The sequence below is a fragment of the Arachis hypogaea genome, chromosome 9 (genome assembly GCF_003086295.3).
Source record: "Arachis hypogaea cultivar Tifrunner chromosome 9, arahy.Tifrunner.gnm2.J5K5, whole genome shotgun sequence".
Classification (NCBI taxonomy): Eukaryota; Viridiplantae; Streptophyta; class Magnoliopsida; order Fabales; family Fabaceae; genus Arachis; species Arachis hypogaea.
This window is the reverse complement of record NC_092044.1, coordinates 81,842,226-81,849,801: the sequence shown is the minus strand read 5'-3', so window position 1 is coordinate 81,849,801 and position 7,576 is coordinate 81,842,226. Positions and strand designations below refer to the sequence as shown.

General features: G+C 38.1%; 1 non-coding gene across 1 annotated transcript; it reads left to right on the top strand.

Moving 5' to 3' along the window:
• The first annotated feature begins 208 nt into the window (after positions 1 to 208).
• Positions 209 to 316, top strand: LOC112713627 (small nucleolar RNA R71). Its single transcript, XR_003158597.1, has one exon. It is a non-coding gene; the product is annotated as a small nucleolar RNA R71 (small nucleolar RNA).
• The last annotated feature ends 7,260 nt before the right edge of the window (positions 317 to 7,576 follow it).

Below are 7,576 nucleotides of genomic sequence, written 5' to 3'. Positions count from 1 at the left end.
GAACTCCTTTCTTCTGAGTTGTCTCATTGTTCACAGGATTTCTTTCAGAAGTGTACATGAACTGGTTATTTGCAACCATTTCAATGAGTTCCTGAGCTTCTGCAGGTATTTTCTTCAGATGAATAGATCCACCTGTAGAATGGTCTAATGACATCTTGGATAACTCAGACAGACCATCATAGAAGATACCTATGATGCTCCATTCTGAAAGCATGTCAGAGGGACACCTTATGATCAATTGCTTGTATCTTTCCCAAGCTTCATAGAGGGTTTCACCTTCCTTCAGTTTGAAGGTTTGAACTTCCACTCTAAGCTTACTCATCTTTTGAGGTGGAAAGAATTTAGCTAAGAAGGCATTGACTAGCTTTTCCCAAGAGTTCAAGCTATCTCTAGGTTGTGAGTTCAACCATATACTAGCTCTGTCTCTTACAGCAAAAGGGAAAAGCATAAGTCTGTAGACCTCGGGATCAACTCCATTGGTCTTAACAGTGTCACAGATTTGCAAAAATTCAGTCAAGAACTGATGAGGATTTTCCAATGGAAGTCCATGAAACTTGCAATTCTGTTGCATCAGAGAAACTAATTGAGGCTTAAGCTCAAAGTTGTTTGCTCCAATGGCAGGGATAGAGATGCTTCTCCCATAGAAGTCGGGAGTAGGTGCATTAAAGTCACCAAGCACCTTCCTTATATTATTGGCATTGTTGTTCTTTTCGGCTGCCATGTCTTCTTCTTTTTCAAAAATTTCCGTCAGGTCCTCTCCAGAGAGTTGTGCTTTAGCTTCTCTTAGCTTCCTCTTCAGAGTCCTTTCAGGTTTAGGATTAGCTTCAACAAGAATGCCTTTCTCTTTGTTCTTACTCATATGAGAGGGAAGAAAACAAAGAAAGTATGGAATCCTCTATGTCACAGTATAGAGATTCCTTGATGTGTCAGAGGAAAAGAAGAATAGAAGGATGAGGTAGATAAAGAAGAATTCGAACATATAAAGAGGGGAGAGGGTTCAAATTATTAAGAGAGGAGGAGTGTTGATGATTAAATGGAAAGAGATGAGAGAGGGAATTTTCAAAAATTTTTAAATAAAATAAAATTAGAGTTTAAAACAATTTGTTACTTAAAAAGGTTTTTGAAAAAGTTGTTAGTGGTTTTCAAAAATTACAGAGAGAAAAGTAGTTAGGTGGTTTTGAAAAAGATAAGAAGTTAGAAAAAGATTTTGAAATTAAAATTTGAAAAAGATATGATTTGGAAAACATTTGATTGAAAAAGATATGTTTGAAAAGATATGATTGAAAAATAATTTTTTAAAAAAAAAAGATTTGATTTTTTTTAAGATTGATAACTTGACTAACAAGAAATTAAAAGATATGATTCTAAAATTCAAATATTAAACCTTTCTTAACAAGAAAGTAACAAACTTGAAATTTTGAATCACAACATTAATTGTTAGCAAGGATTTTCGAAAATATTAAAAGAAAAATGAAAAAGATTTGATTTTGAAAAAGATATGATTGATAAGAGAGGATATGAAAAAGATAAGATTTTGAAAAATTGGTTTTAAAACTTGAAAAATTGAAAGAGATTTGAATTGAAAACAAAATTTTCTCCTTAGTGCTATCCTGGCGTTAAACGTACCATTCTGGCATTTAACGCCCACTTGTTTACCTCCTTGGGCATTAAACGCCCAGCCAGGTACCCTAGCTGCCGTTTACACGCCAGAATTCCTTCTGCACTGGGCATTTTGAACGCCCAGCTTTTTCTCTGTGATTCCTCTGCTGTATGTTTTGAATCTTCAATTCTCTGTACTATTGACTTGAAAAGACATAATTTTGAATTTTTTTTGAATTTTTAATGATGAGAGAGAAAAACAACAAAATGAAACTAATCATGAAAAACTAATATCGAATAAACAATGCATGCAAGAACTTTTTGAATGTCAAGATGAATATCAAGAACATTTTTTTTGAAAAATTTTGAAGAAAAGAAAGACATGCAAGACACCAAACTTAGAAATTTTCATACTAGAGACACTAACAAATTGAGAATGCACATGAGAACAACAAAAGACATAAAACAAGAGAATTTAAAGATCAGACAAAAATTATGAATTTTTTTTATTTTATGATTTTTATGATTTTTTTTGTAATTTTTTCAAAAATTATTTTGAAAAAGAAAATAAGAAACTCAAAATTTTTAATAAGAATTACAGGAATCATGCAATGTTAGTCTAAAGCTTCTGTCTAAAAAGATTAGGCAGGGTCAACCAAGCTTCAGCAGGACATTACATACAACAGCCAAATTGATGGGAATTAACTAGCTCCTGTGATGATAAAAACATCATCTGAAACTCTAGAATTCATTCTTAAAAATTCTGACGAACAAAATAAAAAAGAAAAATACCTAATCTAAGCAACAAGATGAACCGTCAGTTGTCCAAACTCAAACAATCATCAGCAACGGCGCCAAAAACATGGTACACGAAATCGTGATACACAACTTCATGCAGCTGACCAGCAAGTGCACTGGGTTGTCCAAGTAATACCTTACATGAGTAAGGGTTGATCCCACGGAGATTGTCGGCTTGAAGCAAGCTATGGTCATCTTGTAAATCTCAGTCAGGCGGATTCAAATGGTTATAAGGATTTGATAATTAAAAAGTGAAATAGAACATAAAATAGGATAGAAATACTTATGCAATTCATTGGTGGGAATTTCAGATAAGCATATGAAGATGCTTTGTTCCCTCTAAGCCTCTACTTTCCTATTGCCTTCATCCAATCATTCATACTCCTTTCCATAGCAAGTTGTATGTAGGTGGATCACCGTTGTCAATGGCTACCATCCATCCTCTCAGTGAAAATGGTCCGGTTACGAGTAACGTAGGGCTAATTATCTGTCGGTTCTCGATCATGTCGGAATAAGATCCATTGATCCTTTTGCACACTGTCACTGGGCCTAACACTTGCGAGTTTGAAGCTCGTCACAGTCATCCCATCCCAGATCCTACTCGAAATACCACAGACAAGGCTTAGACTTTCCGGATCTCAAGAATGCTGCCAATTGATTCTAGCTTATACCACGAAGACTCTGATCGCACGGAATGGAAGCTCTATTGTCAGGAGAGGCAACCATGCATTGTGAACCAGGAGGCCAAGAGATACACACTCAAGCTCTCGCAGATAGAATGGAAGTGGTTGTCAGGCATGCGTTCATAAGGGAGGATGATGATGAGTGTCACGGATCATCACATCCATTAGGTTAAAGTACGAGTGAATATCTTAGAACAAGAATAAGCGTGAATTGAATTGAAGAACAATAGTACTTTGCATTAATTCATGAGGAACAACAGAGTTCCACACCTTAGTCTATGGTGTGTAGAAACTCCACCGTTAAAAATACATAAGAACAAGGTCTAGACATGGCCGAATGGCCATGCCTCCCAAATAACATGAAACAATCACAAAGGGTTCAAAGACTTAATCCCAAGATCAAAGATGATCAAAAGATGAAAATACAATAGTAAAAGGTCCTATTTATAGTGAACTAGTAACCTAGGGTTTACAGAAATAAGTAAATAATGCAGAAATCCACTTCCGGGGCCCACTTGGTGTGTGCTTGGGCTGAGCATTGAAGCTTTCACGTGCATAGGCTTTTCTTGGAGTTAAACGCCAGCTTTGGTGACAGTTTAGGCGTTTTACTCTAGCTTTTATGCCAGTTCTGTCGTTTAACGCCAGAAAATGGTCTCTGACCTGCGTTTTGATGCCAGTTTGGGCCATCAAATCTCAGGCAAAGTATGGACTATTATACATTGCTGGAAAACCCAAGATATCTACTTTCCAACGCAGTTGAGAGAGCGCCAATTGGTATTCTATAGCTCCAGAAAATTCACTTCGAGTGCAGGGAGGTCAGAATCTAACAACATCTTTAGTCCTTTTTCAGCCTCTGAATCAGATTTTTGCTCAGGTCCTTCAATTTCAGCCAGAAAATACCTAAAATCACAGAAAAACACACAAACTTATAGTAAAGTTCAGAAATGTGATTTTTGCATAAAAACTAATAAAATTATACTAAAAACTAACTAAATCATACTAAAAACTACCTAAAAACAATGCCAAAGAGCGTATAAATTATCCGCTCGTCAATTGGCTATTAACTTTGTCCTCTTCCCTCACCCATAACCAAGACATAGGACACTCTATCTCACCAATTGCATTCCTTCTTAATCCTTGCCCTCATCCAACAATACAAGCACACCATTAGATCGATATCACTTAAATCATCACCCTCCATAGTCACCGCCTTTTCACTAAGAAATACACACGCTACCCACCTCGCTTCCCCACCTAAAACCACACTCCTTCATTAATCACTCATGCTTTTTCTTTCAAGTACTACCACAACCCCACAATCTTCATAGCCTTTTCTTCGAAAACCACCTCTTATATTACTCGATTTCTTTGTTTTTCTATTTCATTCTCCTCTTGCTCTATCCACTTAGCCTCATATTCTTCTTCTTCTACCCCTAGCTCTTACACTATCTCATGCTTGAGGACAAGCACCCTTTGAATTTGGTGTGGATTTGGCTATTTTCCATTAGCACTCAAATGGCCTCATCATCTAGTGCAAAGAGAAAAAAGGGGAAGCAACCAATGGGGCAGCCCAAATTTGATAAGAAAAAATTCAAATCTCTATTCCATGAGCATCAATTCGATGGATGGATGGTCAACAAAGAAGCTACCACGAAATAGGTTTCAAACTTGAGAAGGATGAATACCCTTCAATAATGGAAGAAATCCGGAAAAGAAGATGGGAGCTACTATGTAACCAACCTCTGATGGTATGATTGACTTTGGTGCAAGAGTTCTATACAAATGCAGTAAAAAAAATGAAAATAACCCACCATACAAAACCTATGTGAGAGGAGTGGAGGTAGATTTCAGCCTTAGTGCAATTGTGAGAGCACTTAAAATAAGGCCAAGGTCCTTTGATGAAGCTAGCTACGAAGAAAGGATCAATGGTGATCCAAGGTGTAAATACATAGTGAGTGATCTTTGTGTTTTGGGCACGGATTGGATAAGAGACTCACATGGAAATCCAAACCAACTGAGAAGGAGTGATCTCATACCCAAAGCTAAAAGGTCGTTTGAATTAGTGAGAAGATCAATACTCCCCACTTCAAACATTTCTAAAGTTACAATGAATAAAGCAATTATAGTGCACTGCATAATGAAGGGAGGAGAAGTCAAGGTTCCAGAGATCACCTCTTGTGTGAAAAAGCTGGGTAATCACACTTCAAACATTTCTAGAGCTTTGCTAGGCCATCCAAGCACCATCCAACGCTTGTGTGAAAAAGCTGGGGTAATCTTTGAAGATGAGGACACCTCTTGGGTATCAATAGTCAGGCCTATCACCAAGCATAGGATGGAAAAGGTCTCAACAATTCAGAATCAAAGGAGACCACAAAGGAAAAGGAAAACACCACGACAAGAAGAAGCAGAGCAAGCACCCACAACCACAAAGCAAAAATCCAATGCTTTTGACTTGAACCAAATCCAAAGAAGGAATTTCAAGGCAATACATTCAGGTTCAAGACCAACAAAGGGAATTTCACCAACAATTGATGGAGCAACAGAGAGAACAATACATGCAACTTCAAGAATCCATCAATAACATGGCTCAACAACAAGCTCAACAAGACAAAATCCTCAATGAACTCCAACATCGTCAAGCTACATGGTGCACGAAATTGCAATCACACTTTTGCAATCCGCATAACTAACCAGCAAGTGCACTGGGTCGTCCAAGTAATACCTTACGTGAGTAAGGGTCGATCCCACGGAGATTGTTGGCTTGAAGCAAGCTATGGTTACCTTGTAACTCTTAGTCAGGATATAATATCAATAATAATTCTTAGTTTGAATTGTAAAAAGAAAAAGGGCATAAATTAAATAATTGATACGCAATAAGGGAGAATATGTTGGAGTTTTGGAGATGCTTTGTCTTTTGAATCTCTGCAACATAATGCTTCCTTGCATTCAAAAGTGCAAAGTTCCTTCCATGGCAAGCTGTATGTAGGGCGTCACCATTGTCAATGGCTACTTCCCATTCTCTCAGTGAAAATGGTCCAAATGCTCTATCACAGCACGGCTAATCATCTGTTGGTTCTCGATCATGTCGGAATAGGATCCATTGGTCCTTTTGCGTTTGTCATCACGCCCAACAATCGCAAGTTTGAAGATCGTCGCAGTCATTCAATCCCATAATCCTACTCGAAATACCACAGACAAGGTTTAGACTTTCCGGATTCTCATGAATGCCGCCATCAATTCTAGCTTATACCACAAAGATTCTGATTAAGGAATCTAAGAGATACTCATTCAATCTGATGTAGAACGGAGGTGGTTGTCAGGCACACGTTCATGGATTGAGGAAGGTGATGAGTGTCACAGATCATCACCTTCTTAATGAACATCTTAGATAGGAACAAGCATGTTTGAATGGAAAACAGAAATAATTGCATTAATTCATCGAGATGCTGCAGAGCTCCTCACCCCCAACGATAGGGTTTAGAAACTCATGCTGCCAAAATGTACAAATTTCATATCTAAAAATGTCATGAAATACAAAATAAGTCTCTAAAAGTTGTTTAAATACTAAACTAGTAACCTAGGTTTACAGAAAATGAGTAAACTAAGATAATCGGTGCAGAAATCCACTTCTGGGGCCCACTTGGTGTGTGTTGGGGCTGAGACTTAAGCTTCTCACGTGCCTGGGCTGTTTCTGGCGTTGGACTCCACTTTGCAACCTATTTCTGGCGCCGAACGCCAGACTGCAACATGGAACTAGCGTTGAGTGCCAGTTTACGTCATTTATCTTCGCGCAAAGTATAGACTATTATATATTTCTGGAAAGCCCTGGATATCTACTTTCCAACCCAATTGAGAGCGCGCCAATTGGACTCCTGTAGCTCCAAAATATCCATTCCAAGTGCAGGGAGGTCAGAATCCAACATCATCAGCAGTCCTTTTTCAGCCTAAATCAGATTTTTGCTCAGCTCCCTCAATTTCAGCCAGAAAATACCTGAAATCATAGAAAAATACACAAACTCATAGTAAAGTCCAGAAATATAATTTTTGCCTAAAAACTAATAATATTCTACTAAAAACTAATTAAAACATACTAAAATCTACATGAAATTACCCCCAAAAGGCATATAAAATATCCGCTCATCACTACACACCATAGAGTCTTCCACGAGTATAGAGTCTTCAAGGAAGCCAAGCATAGGGATAGGGTCGAATATGATGTTAACACCCAGGCTCCTGTTGCGGTCATTGCACGGGCTCCCTAATGTGCTCCAAACCCTTCTTTGTGATTGACCTCTCCTCGTCGATCAGGGTATCTCCCTCTATGTGAGCTCCAGTTGCTGCACATAGGTGGTAAATGAGATGGGAGAAAGCCAGTCTTACAGAGGTGGAGGGCTTATCAGCTACTCTGTAAAACTTTTGAGGCATCACCTCACGCACCTCCACCTTATTGCCGAGCATAATACAGTGAATCATCACTACTCGCTCGATTGTAACCT